This window comes from Antechinus flavipes, chromosome 2 (genome assembly GCF_016432865.1).
Source record: "Antechinus flavipes isolate AdamAnt ecotype Samford, QLD, Australia chromosome 2, AdamAnt_v2, whole genome shotgun sequence".
NCBI lineage: Eukaryota > Metazoa > Chordata > Mammalia > Dasyuromorphia > Dasyuridae > Antechinus > Antechinus flavipes.
Genome location: NC_067399.1, coordinates 668,303,138 through 668,318,927, shown reverse-complemented (window position 1 = coordinate 668,318,927; position 15,790 = coordinate 668,303,138).

Below are 15,790 nucleotides of genomic sequence, written 5' to 3'. Positions count from 1 at the left end.
AAATTTTCTTGAGGATTTGAATGGTTGTGATTGTCTTCTTTACTTTTCATCCAATATAAGGCAGAAAAAAGGAAATAACAATATTGACTTGAGGGCCTTTACATTATTCTTCTGCTTAAAATAATGTTTTACATATAAAATGATGGGATTTGTAAAGATGATTTCACTTAAATTTCTAAATCTCTATAAATATAACAATTTATATAATTGCCAGTGATTGTCATTACAAAGAAGTTTACATATAATTTTGGATTCCCACAGCCTTGGTCAGTATATCTATCATATAAATCTCTACACATATCACACTAAGGCAAATCCTGTGACAACCCTGCTAGTAGTGGTTCTGTTACAAAACTACAACTCCCCAAATTGTAATCTATTGCCCTTAATAGATGACAGAGAATCACTACCATTCCTTCATTTCTTGCTGGTCCTAAATTCATTTAAATGATCAGATTTGTCAGATCTTGATATTCCAGGTATGTCTGAAATGTTGAAGTAGCAGGTTCTTCTCCTCATCACCCCCAGTCTACTATTACTGCAGCATCATCATTAGTAAACACCTTTCCCAAAGGAGACAGGCTGTTTTGATGCAAGCATTCTGCTCCTGGTTTTTGTAGCTCCAAAAGTGGAAAAAAAAAACTCTGAGATGAATCTGCCTATATCCTCATCATTTTGAATCTCCTAAAGACCCTGAAGCCCACTTTGTGCTCTATCACTTTCTATCTTCTGAGAAGAAAAAAAAACATTTAATTGAGGTTGTAAAATGATTTCTTTTTCTTTAAACATCACAAGAAAAATTAAATACAAAGCTCTGATCCTGTTGGGATGAATACAGAGAAAAATCTAAGTTTTTTTTTTTTTTTTTTAAGTCATGATGATCACAAAATTCCAACAGGATTCTTTAAATATAAGGTACCAAAAGGGCAAAATAGTACTTTAGAAAGTGAACTAATCTATGCTTCAAGAAGCATGATGAATATTTTATGGTTATAAGTAAAATGGAAAGGGGCACTGCATATATCAAGTATACCTTACTGTAAAGCCTAAGTGCCTCTAGGATATATGGCAGAATAAGTATATATTATATGTTCCAAGAAGCTTCAAGAGAAAGGATATTTTTGGCAAAGGATTTTCTTTCTTTCTTCATCATAATAAATGCTATAATATTACAGCAAAGAAAAAAATTAACAATATGTCCAATCCTCAAATATTGGCTTCTTTCCTCTTTTGCTTTCATATTTAATGAGATGACTTACTATTAGTCAAGCAAATTAGCTCCAGTTGCTGGCTTGTTAGGTATTTATGTCAATGAAATGACTATATATAAAAATAGGGATTATGACTTAGGAAGGACATAAAATTTCAGTTCTATTGTCTGATAACATAAGCATGTATCAATATTTTGTTCTTAATCTTTTGTCATAGGAACCCCAGAGAAAAAGCAAGGGAGGAAACATCATTTGCTTAGGTTGCTTTGAAGAGATTGTGTAATTACATATGAGAATGAGTCAAGTGACAGTGCTCCATCATGGTATACAATAACAAACAGAAAGATAAACAGACAGAAGGACAGATATATGGATGGATGGAGGGATGGATGGCTAGATAGATCAATAAATAAATAGATGATATTTAGAGATGTTAGATAGATAATTTATTAATCATTTACTATATGCAAGGTATGGTGCTAAATAAAAAGAAGAATGTAAATACAAGAAGAATAAAGGGAATCTCTACCCTTAAGGAGCTTTTATTTTAATGAAAGAAGATAAGATATTAATAGGAGTTGAAAATGGGTATGTGTGAAGTTGGTGTAGTGAACACACTTGCAGAGCAAGATCTATAGTATGCTACAATGTGAAGTAGAAACAAGAAGAGATGGAAATGATGACTCATTTGGGCACTTCTTCAAATGGAAATTCTAAACAGGAACTCAGCAATGGAGAATGAGGAATGGAGCTCCAGGGACTGGTCATCTATAGCATAAGTACACAGTCAGGGTTGCAGTAGAAAAGTTCAGACCATAAAGAGTTCAATCAGAGAGGGAGAGAAGCCAAGATGATAAAGAGTAGACATGTCTTTATCTGAGCTCCTCCTATTGTTCCTCAGATCAATACCAGATCAAGCTTCTGCACTAGTTTTGGAGTGTAATACATTTTGAGCAGAAAATACTTTGGAAGAACTTCAGAAATTTTCGTTTCAATTGGGCAGAAGAGGAGGATGTCATATTAAGACACAGAGCAGAAAAGTGTGGCAGGGAGCCAGGGCTTTGCAGCATCTAAGTATGGAGGAATTTACTGTGAGGCTCTTAGGCTACTCTGTCCTGACTGCAAACTGTAAGTCACTCAAAGCAAATACAAAAGCCAACTAATGCTGAACCTCAGAAAAATCCAGGACATGGGTACCAATTCAAAATGGAAGTCAATCAGCATCACCAGCCCAGGGCAACCTAAGGTGGCTGTTGCCCCTTTGCCCTAAAAACAGACCAGCCTTTAAAAAATGAACAAAAAAAAAAAAAAAGAACTCTGACAATACATAGTTTTTTTATGAAGAAAGATAAGACCTCAAACCCTGATGATCCTATATGCAAATCCTCTCCAAATAAAGTCCCAAATGGTGCTATGTATTGGTCTCCCTTTCACAAGGCTCTCTTGGAAGAATTCAAAAGAGCTCTTAAAAGTGAGTTAGAGAAAATGGGGAAAAGATAATGAGAATTTTGCAAGAGAGTTTGGAAAAGAAAAAAAAAAGAAACAGAAATTATCTGAAGAAATCTCTTAAAATTGATTTGATCAATTGGCAAAAGCATATAACTCCTTGCAAATGAGACATGAAAAAGAAACTAATTCACTGAAAAACAGAATTTGTGAAATAGGAAAAAAAAATCAATAAACAAAACACCTCATGTAAAAATTCAATTGGCCAAATGCAAAAAGAGATAAAAAAAACTAAAGAAATTAATTCACTAAAATTTAGAATTGAACAAATGGAAGTGAATGACTCAGTTAGATTTCAAGAATCCGTCAAACAAAACCAAAAAAGAAAAAAAAAAAAAAAAAAAAACTAGAAGAAAAAGTAAAATCTCATTGAAAAAACAACTGATCTGGAAAACAGATCTAGGAAAGACATTCCAAGGATTATTGGATTTCGTGAAAACTATGATAAAAACAGAATTTCTAGATTCTTCTTTTAGGAAATCAATAAGGAAAATTACCCTGGTGTCCTAGAACCAGGAGGTAAAATAACCATTGAAATAATTCACTGATTACCTCCTGAAAGAGACCCCAAAATGACAACTCCAAGGAACATCATAGTTAAATTTCAGAGTTATCAAATCAAATAGAAAATATTGCAAGTAGCTCAAAGGAAACAATTAAAATATCAAGGAACCACAATCAGGGTTACTCAGGACCTAGTACCTTCCTAGCAGCTAAAGGGTCAAAGAGCATGGAATTGGATATTTTGAAAGGCAAAGGGACTTGGGTTGTAGCCAAGATCAACTATCTGGTAAAAATGAGCATTATCTTTCAGGAAAAAAAAAGAGACAAGCAATGAAACAAGTTAATTTAATTTATTTCTGATCAAAAGACCAGAGATGAATAGAACATTTTATCTTCAATTGCAGAAATCAAGAAAAACATAAAAAAGGTAAAAGGTGAAGAAAAAAAATGACTTTATTTTTAAAGTTAAAAAATTATATGGGAATAAGATATAACTCTTGGGATCTGTAATTATGTTATAGGTATACTTAGAGAGTGTAGGTAATAAGTTGATTTTATTGTGACAATATTACTAGAGAAAGATGATTCTAGTGGAAGAAGAGGAAAATGGAGTTAAAATGGGGTAAATTACATCTCATGATGAGACAAAAAAGAACTGTTGCAATTGAGGGAAAGGAGGGAGGGGTGAGCATTGTGTGAATTTTACTTTTATCAGATTTAGCTTAAAGAGAGAATATCAGACACATTTAGCTTGTCTCACCATAGTGGAAAATATGAGGGGAAAGGGGACAGGAAATGGGAAGCCTAATAGAGAGGAGAACAGAAGGAGAAGTGGAAAGGTATAAAAAAGAGGGAAGAGATGGTCAGAAGGAAAATACTGGGGAAGAAGGAAAGGGGGAAAGGGAAAAGAAAGATATAACTTGGGGAAAACAAGATGGCAGGAAATGCAGAGTTAGTATTTTTAACTATGAATATGAATGGAATGAACTCTCTGATAAAACAAAAGCTGATGGTAGACTGAAATAAAAGCCAGAATTCTACAATTTGCTATTTAGAAGAAACATTTAAAGCAGAGTAATACATTCAGAGCAGAGGTAAAAGGCTGGAGGAAAATCTATTATGCTTCATCTGAAGTAAAAATAGTAGGGACAGCAATCAAGGAAAAGCAAAAAATATATCTAATTAAATGAGAAAGAAAAGGAAACTACATCCTACTAAAACACACTATAGATAATTAAGTAATATCCATATTAAATATATATGTACTGAGTGATATAGCATCTAAATCCTAGAGGAATAGTTAAGAGAGCTGAAACAAGAAATGATAGTAAAACTATACTAGTGAGATAACTCAACCTTGCTGTCTCAGAACTAGTTAAATCAAACCACAAAATAAATAAGGAAGAAGTTAACAAGGTCGATAGAATTCTAGAAAAGTTTGTATGATAGACCTTTAGAGAAAATTCTATTTAAACAGAAAGGAACATACTTTCTTCTCAGCAGTTCATGGAACCTATATAAAAACTGACCATATATTAGGGTATAAAGAGCTCAAAATCAAATGCATAAAGGCAGACATATTAATCCCATTTTTTTCAGATTATGGTGCAATAAAATTTACATGCAATAAAAGGCCATGGGAATAATACACCAAAAATTAGTTGGAAACTAAATAACCTAATCCTAAAGAAAAAGTGGGTGAAACAACAAATAATAGACACGATCAATGATTTCATCCAAGAGACTAACAATAATGAAACAACATATCAAAATTTATAGGATGCAGCCAAAGCAGTTATTAGGGGAAATTTTATATCTCTACATGCTTACTTGCATAAAATAAAGAGAAGAGCAATAAATTGAGCTTGCAACTAAAAATGCTAGAAAAAGAACAAATTAAAAACTCCCAATTAGATACAAAATTTGTATGTGTGAAAATAAAAAAGATTAACAAAATAGAAAATAAGAAAACTAATGAATTAATAAACAAAACTAATAGTTGAAAAAAAATGAGAAAATAGACCTTTAGTTAATTTGATTAGAAAAAGCAAAAAAAGAAAATCAAATTATAAGTATAAAAAATTGTTACTATGAAAAGGGAGAACTTTCCACCAGTGATAAGGAAATTAGAGCAATAATTGGGAGTCATTTTGCCCAACTATATTTCAATAAATCTGATAATCTAAATGAAATTGAGGAATCCCAGATTAATGGGAGATAAATTGCTTAGATAATCCCATTTTACAAAAAGAAATCGAACAAGTTATTAATGAACCAAACCAAAAAAAAAAATCATATTATCCCAATAGATGCAGAAAAAGCATTTGACAAAATCCAATATCCATTGGTACTTTTTTAAAAATTGAGAGTATAGGAATAAGTGAAATTTTGTCTTAAAATGACCAATATATCCATTTAAAACCATAAGCAAGCATCATATGCAATGGGGACAAACCAGAACTATTTCCAATAAGATCAGGGGAAAACCAAGTTTGCCCACTATCACCATTACTATGAAATATTGTATTAGAAATGTTAGCTTTGACAATAACAGAAGAAAAAGAGATTAAAGGAATTAGAGTAGGTAATGAGGAAACCAAATCATCACTCTTTGCAGATGATATTTTGATATACTTAGACAATGAAGTAACAACTCACAATTTTAGCATCAGTATACAAAATAAATACACAGAAACTATTAGCATTCTTATATATTGCCAACAAAGTCCAGCACTAAGAGATACAAAAAAAAAAAATCTTTAAAATAACTGTAGATAACATAAAATATTTGGGAGTCCACCTGCCAACTCAAAGTCAGGAAATATATCAACACAGTTACAAAACACTTTCCACAAAAAAAGTAAAGTCAGATCTAATCAAATGGGAAAGTATCAAGTGCTCATAACTAGACCAAGCTAATGTAACAAAAATAACAATATTACCTAAATTGATCTACTTATTCAGTACCATATCAATCAAAATCCCAAGAAATTGTTTTACTGAACTAGAAAAAAATAATAAAATCTGAAGGGACACGAGATCAAGAATATAGATCTAATAGCTGTATTGAACCTAAACTATATTATAAAGCAGTAGACATCAAAACCACTTGATACTAGCTAAGAAATAGAGTAGTTGATCAGTGGAATATGTTCGGTTCACAGGACAAAATAGTCAACTTCTATAGTAATCTAGTGTTTGACAAATCCAAAAACTCCAGCTATTGGGATAAAAACTCACAATTTGACAAAAACTGCTGGGAAAATTGGAAAGTAGTATGGCAGAACTAGGCAATAACCCATACCTAATACCGTATATCAAAATAAGGTCAAAATGGGTTCATGATTTAGAAATAAAGAGTGATATTATAAGCAAAGTAGAACAAATGACAATTTACCTCTCAGATTTGTGGAGAAGGAAGTAATTTATGGCCAAAGAAAACTGGAGTACATTATTGAACACAAAATTGATAATTTTGGTTATATTATGTTAAAAAAAATTGTGCAAACAAAACCAATTCAGACAAAATTGTAAAGGAAGCAATAAACTGGGCAAGACTTTTGCATTCTAGGATTATGATTAAGGCTTAATTTCTAAAATATATAGGGAATTGATTCAAATTTATAAGAATTCAAGCCACTGATAAATTGTCAGAGGATATGAACAGACTATTTTCAGATGAAGAAATTGATTCCATTTCTAGTCAGATGAGAAATTGCTCTAAAAACCTTTTGTTCAGAAAAATGCAACTTAAGACAACTCTGTGTAACCACTACATACCTGTCATATTAGCTAAGATGCAGAAAAAGATAATGATGAATATTGGCAGAAATGTGGAAAAACTGGGACACCAATACATTGTTGGTGGAGTTGTGAAGTGATTCAACCCTTTTGAGAACAATTTGGAACTATGCCCAAAGGGCTATCAAATTGTGTATACCCTTTGATACAGCAGTGTTTCTAATGAGCTTATTATTTTCCAAAGAGATCAAAATGGTGGGAAAGGGATCACATGTGCAAAAATGTTTGTGGCAGTCCTTTTTGGTAGTGGCAAGAAACTGGAAACTTAATGTATTCCCATCAATTGAAGAATGGATGAATAAATTATGGTATATGAATGTTATGAATATTATTGTTTTATAAGAAATTATCAGCAGGATAATTTCAGAGAGGCCTGAAGATACTTATATGAACTGATGCTAAGTGCAATGAGCAGAACCAGGATATAATTGTATACAGCAATAACAAGATTATATTAAAAACCATTCTGATGAACATGACTCTTTTCAATAAGGAGATGATTGAGGCCAGTTCCAATGATCTTGTGCTGAAGAGAACAATCTACACCCAGAGAAAAGACTGTGGGAATTGAGTTATGGATCACAACATAGCATTTTCACTCTTTTTGACATTTGCTTTCATTTTGTTTTCTTTCTCATTTTTCCCTTTTGTTCTGTTTTTTTCTTGTGTAACATGATGATTTTAGAAATATGTATACATATATTAGTTTTAACATATATTTATATATATGTGTTATGTATATAACATATATGTTTATTATATATTATACATATATAATATAATATGTATATGTTAACATGTTTAACATATACCGGATTACTAAAATAATATATATATTTTAACATATTTAATTTATACTGGATTACTTGCCATCTAGGGGAGGGGATGAGGGAAGGGGGTAGAAATGTTTGGAACGTAAGGTTTTACAAGGATTAATGTTGAAAAATTGTCCATGTGTACTTTTTGAAAATAAAATGCTTAAATAAAATTAATAATAATGAAATTTAGAAATTTTTAAAAAAAAGGGTTGAATCAGGAGAGAAGTAAAGAAAAAAGAAATGGGAAAAAATCACACATCCTTTGTCAAATTATGTTTCTTGTCCAAATACCACCTCTGTCCAAGAAATCTTTTCTCTTTCTCTGGTGGAAAACTAACCAACAAACACTTTTAAACAATTTGTTGTTGTTGTTGTTGTTGTTGTTCTTTAGCTGGCACCAACATCCTTCAGTCACCCAGATTCAAATTACTGAAGTCATTCTTACCTATTCTTTTTTTTCCTGAATAGTCATGTCCAACTTGTTGTCCTGTCTTTTCTATTAAACTTCCTCTTTTCTCTATTGATATAACCTTGACCTTGTTTCTTTTTTTTATTAAAATATTTTATTTTATTTTATAATAACTTTATATTGACAGAATCCATGCCAGGGTAATTTTTTTTTTTTACAACATTATCCCTTGCACTCGCTTCTGTTCCGATTTTTCCCCTCCCTCCCTCCACCCCCTCCCCTAGATGGCAAGCAGTTCTATATATGTTAGATATGTTGCTGTATATCCTAGATACAATATATGTTTGTAGAACCGAGCAGTTCTCTTGTTGCACAGGGAGAATTGGATTCAGAAGGTAAAAACAACTCGGAAAGAAAAACAAAAATGCAAATAGTTCACATTCGTTTCCCAGTGTTCTTTCTTTGGGTGTAGCTGCTTCTTTCCATCATTTATCAATTGAAACTGAGTCTTTGTCAAAGAAATCCACTTCCATCAGAATACATCCTCATACAATATCATTGTCGAAGTGTAAAGTGATCTCCTGGTTCTGCTCATTTCACTTAGCATCAATTCATGTAAGTCTCTCTAAGCCTCTCTGTATTCATCCTGCTGGACCTTGTCCTTATTTCATACTATCAGTTGAACTAATGAAATGAACATAGATTAACTTGCTTTCTGTCTCCAGTCTTTCCACTTCTCAACATATCCAACATAAATTACTAAGGGAATATCTCATCTGATCATTCATTGTCCCAATGTCCTTTAAAAAAAAAATCACAAGATTTGAAAATTAAAAGGGCCATGTAGTCCAATATATGTATGAAAGAAATTCCCACCATGAAATACCCTGCAGCCTAGTATTTAAACACTTCTAAAACATGGCTGTGACTTGAGAAATATTTAGAGCTGAGAATATAATGAAAGAAAGCAACTTTCATCAAGGACTTTCAGTCCATTAGGGAAGGAAAACTTGTAGATGCATAAACATAAAAGATATATAAAGCAAATCCAAGTAATTATGGAAAAGGAAGTGCTAACAGATAGGGCTTAATTATTAAGGGAAATATAGCAGTAATCCTGAGACTCCCTGACCTTAGGGGGTGAGTGTTCTTTCAATTTATCTGTAAATAATCAGAAGATCTACTGGCCATGGAGTGGCAAGAGTTCTGAGGTTCCCTGGCTTTAGGAGTACTATAGAGCTACAAACATTGCTGACTGTCAGATAAACAATCTTGGTCAGAAATAACAAAGTACCTGAGACAATCATTGATTTGGCCATCCCTCAGACCTATCTGTGAGCTATAAAACTAGCAAATCAGTAAAAAGAAGCTGCTAGTCTTTTTATCTTTTCCTATAAATTTTTCTAGATCCTGGTGTTTTGCTAAATTCTTTTGGGAATTAGTCCACTTCATTTGGCATTACAGTTACAATAAACTTTGCCCCTTGATTTGGAAATGGGTTCAAGCCTGCAAATTCTTTTAAGATACTTGGCAATACCATTCTGTAATCCCAAACTTTTGGGGTCTCCTTTGAACCTCAACACTAACAACTAGATAGATAAGGAAATGGTGAACTACATGCAGTCAGGGTTTTAATTGAATCTAGAAAAGTTGTTCACAATCTATGATACTACTTCTCTTCATACATTCTCCATTCCAAACTGTTTTTATCAGCTTTCTTTATGTATTGTATTCCAGTCTCTATCTCCAATTCTTATGCATTTAGTTGAACTGTGTCTGAAATGTGCCCATACTTCTTCTATAACTGATAAGATCCCAGAGAGTTGCTGATATAGCCTCTAGGTGAAATATATAGTGATCCTGGCATCCCCTGATTTTAGAGTGCTATTGTTATGATAATCTGTCAATGATTCTAAAAGTCTTCTGGCCTTCAGAATATAATAATGTTCCTTTCCTTAAATTTAAGAGGAAATATAGCAGTAAGCCCAAGATCCCTTGACTTTACAGTGCTATTATTCTAATGATCTGTCTATCATTGTTCCTAAAGTCTTCTGTCCTTAGGATAGTCCTACAAACATTGTTGATTGTCAGATAGATAATCTATTGGTCAGTGATAACCAAGTTTCTGAGACAATAGTGAATAGATCACTTCTGAAACCTACCTGTAAGCCATAAAATTAGCAAATAAGTAACATGACACTCTGATCTCTCTTTGTCTTATAAATTTATCTTCTTTCTTCTGGTCCTTTGCTAAGTCTTTTTGGAACTTACCCACTTCAACTGGCATTACAATTACAATAAACTTTGCCTCTTGACTTGGAGATGGGTTCAAAGCTGCAAGTTCTTTTCAGACACCTGGCAACACTGGTCTGCAATGCCAACCTTTTGGGGTCTCCTTTTGAACCTCAATACTGCCTTTAAATCATAGCTCAGACATTGGATCATACATTGAACCTTCCCTGCTCCAATCACTTAATAGCATTCTCACTCTAACAATGCTTTTATATACCTTTAAAAAATACTTTATTTGTACTAATTTGCATGTATTATTTTTTTCAGCAATTGAATATAATTCCCTTGAGAGCAATGGAGTAATTCATATTTGTGTCAAAACTCCTACCATAATCCCAGGCATTTTGTACACAGTGGAGCAAGTATGAGTGCAGTGGATAGAGACGTCTGGTCTGCACTCAGGAAAAATTGAGTTCAAGTCTGATCTCAGGCCCTTATTAGCTGTGTGATCCTGGGCAAATCATTTAACCTGTTTATCTCAGTCTAGTCAACTATAAAATCAGGACTCTCATAGAACATACCTTCCAGTTTTGTTAAAGATAAAATGAAATATTTGCAAAGCACTTGGTGTGATACTTGACAAATAGTAACCCCTAAACACGTGCCAATTACTGTGATTATTTTTCATAGTATCATTACTGTTAAATGTTAAGTTGAATTGTATTTATATGATCTTGCCAGAGTCTACTCCTTGGTTACTCACCAGAATCCCTAGATAGACAGAATTTGAAACTCTGGGATATGGAGTAACATAATAAAAAGCAACTGCCTTTCTGTTCAGGAAGCTGTTTTTTTTAGGGTTGGACATAGGGGGTGGGCAGCATGAAGCAGGTTAATGTCTCTTCATCAAACAGGTTTCATGGTCTACATATTTCTTTTCTGACTTTCCCAGCCTTTAAATGTAGCAGCAACCTGAGGACAGTGGATTTTAAAGAAATGCAATTGAGCCCGATAAATGAAGTCAATTGGATGTCTTGGGGCTGCATATCACCAGTCCTCTCATTTTTTCCCCTATATTTTAAAGTGAATTTTAAATTGAACAGTCTTTCTTGTTTCTTTGTTCTCCCAGGAAAAAAATATAATTGTTTTGTATAGTGCCTCTCATACAATTCAAACACACACAGACACACACACACACAAATATCCCAGTTATTATTTTTTTTTTTTTGGACAAAAAGAAGCAGTAGGAACAAAGAAGCCTGGAAAAAGAAAATAGTAGAGATACAAAGAGGTAAAGAGAGAGGTAAAGAAAGAGACAATGTTACAAAAAGAAATGGAGAGGGGAATATATTTCTAGTTGAACACATCAAGAGAGATAAAGACAGAAAGAGAGAGAGCAACAAAGTCACAGACAGAAAGAGAGACAACCAAAGCGAAAGATATTTCCATTTTTTTTTGATATTTCCATTTTAATGAGCTTGAAAATTCTTTCTAAAATTTTAAGCACATCCTCAAGGGATTAAAATTCTATTAGAAAAACATTTTGCAAAATACCTAGATCCTTTTTACTATCTGTAGGGAAAAACATAATGAATCATAGAGTAACATTTGGTGTTTTCCTTTCAGTATTTTAACAACTATAACAGAAACATGATATGTTAGATAGAATATTGGCCATTGTACCAGAAAGACTTGAGTTCAAATCCTTGTGCAGAGTGTCACTAGCTCTACAAACCTGGATAAATTATTTAGTCTTACTGAGCTTTATTTTCTTCATTTGTAAAATGGGGGTGATGATAGTGTGAATTTGGATTCAAATGAAATAATTCATCTAAAACCTTTAGAAGGATCAAAATACTCTTTGCAAGTCAATTTTCATTACCAGATTCAGTTCTTCAATCTGACTTTGTAATTTATAGTATGAAAGCAATAGCTACCAGGTTGGTTTTAATTTTTAATAGAATAGCAATGTAGGTATTTCCAGAAACTCTTAACTATCTATGCAAATATTTTGCCCTTACATCATCTTGGTGCCCCTTAATTGACCAAAAGATTGTCAAAATATATCGATTTCATGATTTTAAAAATGCCCTTTAAAAGGAAAATCGAAATATATTCCCCATAGTCATTAAAATAGAAATGATAAAAGACTCAAATAATAACTATTGCAGCATCTATTGAAGACAGAAACACTAATGGATTTGACTGATCTGTGAATTGGCCCATCTGGGCAGAAAAAGCAATTTGTAATTATACAAGAAAAATCATTATACTTGCTATATATTTCCATGCAACAATTTTTCTATTTAACACATACCACAAGAAGGCCAAAGACAGAAATGTCTCCAAGAATTCATAGTACAACCTTTTAAATTATACAAAATGAAAAACACCTGACTTCACAGTGATTGAGAAATAGTTGGACATGATGTGTTATATGAATGTAATTAAAGTCTATTGAATCTGTCTAAAAAATGAAAATGAGAATTTCAGAGAAACAAGGAAAGATTTGTGGAACCCATGGAAAGTGAAGTAAAATAATCAGGAGGTTGAATTATATAAATACAATAATATGAATGGTTTTATTAATATTATTCATAAACTAAAAGTTTTTTATGATTAATTATAATCTCCCCTTATAGTCAAGGAGACCCATCTAATGAAGTATTTCTTTTTCCCCTTGTTGGACAGATAAAGATCCTGGCATGCTAAATATCGCATGTTATAAGCCATGACAGCAGTACCACTTGTTTCCATTTTGTTACAAAGAAAAGTTCAGTTAAAAGGAAAGAATTAGAAGACAATGGTGTATAAGAACAAAAGGCATTGATAAAATTGAGGGACAAAAGGAAGAGTGGAAGAAGAAAGAGGAAAAGAAGGAAGAAAAAAGAAAGAAAGAGAAGAAAAGAGGAAGCGGAAAAAGAAGGAAGGAGAAATGAAAAAATGGAAGGAAGGAAATATTTCACAAGTTTTTTTTTTTTTTTTTTTTTTTTTTTTTTTTTCCCCCCCTGGTTCTGCAATATACTTCTTATTACACATCCCATTTCATATATAATACAATTGCAGCAGCTGCTAAAACAACAAAAATCAAACTTGAAATCTACTACCATTTGAATTTCACCAAATGGCTGAATATATTTGCATGATCTAATTTCCATTCACCATTCCCATGATTGGCAAACTGTGCATAAAGCAGCTGTTGATATTTTGAGAACTTAAAGCACCTATAATATACACCGTTGTTATGGAAGTGGGATTGCTTATAAAGAAATATAGTAATCAGTTTCCAATTTTTACAATGTTTAGAGAACAGAGTAGAAAACAGAAACATGGGTAAGGTAAAATATTAAAAATACAAAAAGTACTACAAGATATTTTTTCCTTAGATAACAAAATGAGGAACAAGAAATTTAAGTTACATAGAAGGAAACAGCTTTCTCCTACAAGGATGAGACAAGATGATATTTCCTAACAATTACAGCTATCTGTAATAGAGACTCTTGGCTAATAAGGTACCCTTTATTAATGGCAAATGAAAGAAGTTATATGGCATTTTGTCATGGATACTTGGAAGAGAAATCTTGTGGAGTGAGTAGGCTTCTAAGGCCCCATTCAAGTTTGAGATTTTTTTTTCTTTGTGAGATGACAGACACATCATTTAAAAATGCATAGAAAAACATTAAGACATATTACAGTGACCAATGTAGCCTTCCATCTCATCACACAATAATAAATATTTCAAGATAGATATATCCTGTTCTTAAAATGACCAAACTGAAACAAACATTTAGCTGAATTCTCCATACAAGAAATATTGTTTTTGTGAAATATACATGCTATATGGAGTCAACAACAAAGCCTTCTGAGATAGGATGATTTTAATGAGGAATAAGAGAGCTAGAGGTAAAGGAATATTGAAGAGGCTGGATGCCAATTTCCTGAGAATTTTAACAATCCTAGAGATTAGTGCAAGTGGTGTAGAAACACAAATTTCTCACTGGTACCAATCTTTTTAAACTGCTCTGTATTAATTTTTTTTTTCTATTATTCCAATAACCTCCATTGTTAGACTATAAGTTCACTTTCTTTTCTGAGCATGTTGATTAATTTTAAAATGTAGGAGTAAATCTCTGAAGGGGAACACACACACACACACACACACACACACACACACACACAAATCCAATATTTTGTAAACTTCTTTTAGGGTGAGATAGAACATAATATGTCAAAGTTATTATGGACCAGCTCTAGTCAAGTCTTATGAGAGGGAATCATTTGGGAGTATAGAGGAGTCTCTGTTTCCTCCTCTACTCTGTGATCAAAACATAACTTTGCATAATTCAAAAATACGGATGATTTTGTTATTTAATCAGTAGTTTTTGACAACTGACCTTGAAACCCTATTGTTTGACAGTATCATTTGCCCGATGACCAAATATGAACTGATGCAGAGTAAAACAAACAAAACCAGGAAGATATTTTGTTCAATAATAATCACACTGCAAAGGTGAACAACTTAGAAAGTCTTCAGAATTCTAATCAATATGATTATCAATAATGATTCCAAAAGACTGATGATAAGGCATGTGGTAGGCCGAGACAGAGAGACAGAGACAGATGACAAATAGTAAAAGAAATATATATATATATATATATTTTTAGATAGAACTTATATGGAAATGTATTTTGTTCACTATATTCATATTTGTTGTAAATATTATAGTTCTTTTGTTTAAGTTGAGAGTATAGAAAAGGAGGGAAAATAAGTAATTATCTCCATGATTTTTTTTAAATAAGAGGGAAATACCTAAGGGTATGATTTGATGATAAGGGAAAAAAAAAACAGCTATTCTAATGAGTCTTAAGAGTGTAGTGAAAATTTAGAAGGAGTAGAAGAAAATCAACATACATATATATATAATAAATTTCAACCCATGCTGAGGAGTATACTAGAAACCAAGAGAAATAAAATGTTCAGAAAAAAAAAAAACATCCCTACATTTGAGGAACTAGCCATATTATGGGGGGGGGGGGAGAGGAATATAAAAGACTAAAGTGAAAAACCCTATATATCTAATATATGAGAAATAATTCATTTAAAGTATTTTTACTGAGACACGACTAGGTATAATGAAAACAGCATTGTACTTGAAATCTGATAATAATAATAAATAGATAATGAAATAGATAATAACTTATCTATCTTAGGAAGGTCACTAAAATTCTCTGAACCTCAATTCTGATATATCTTAAGAGGGGATATTAATATTTATCCTTATGTGATTCTAAGAAAATTAACATCTGAT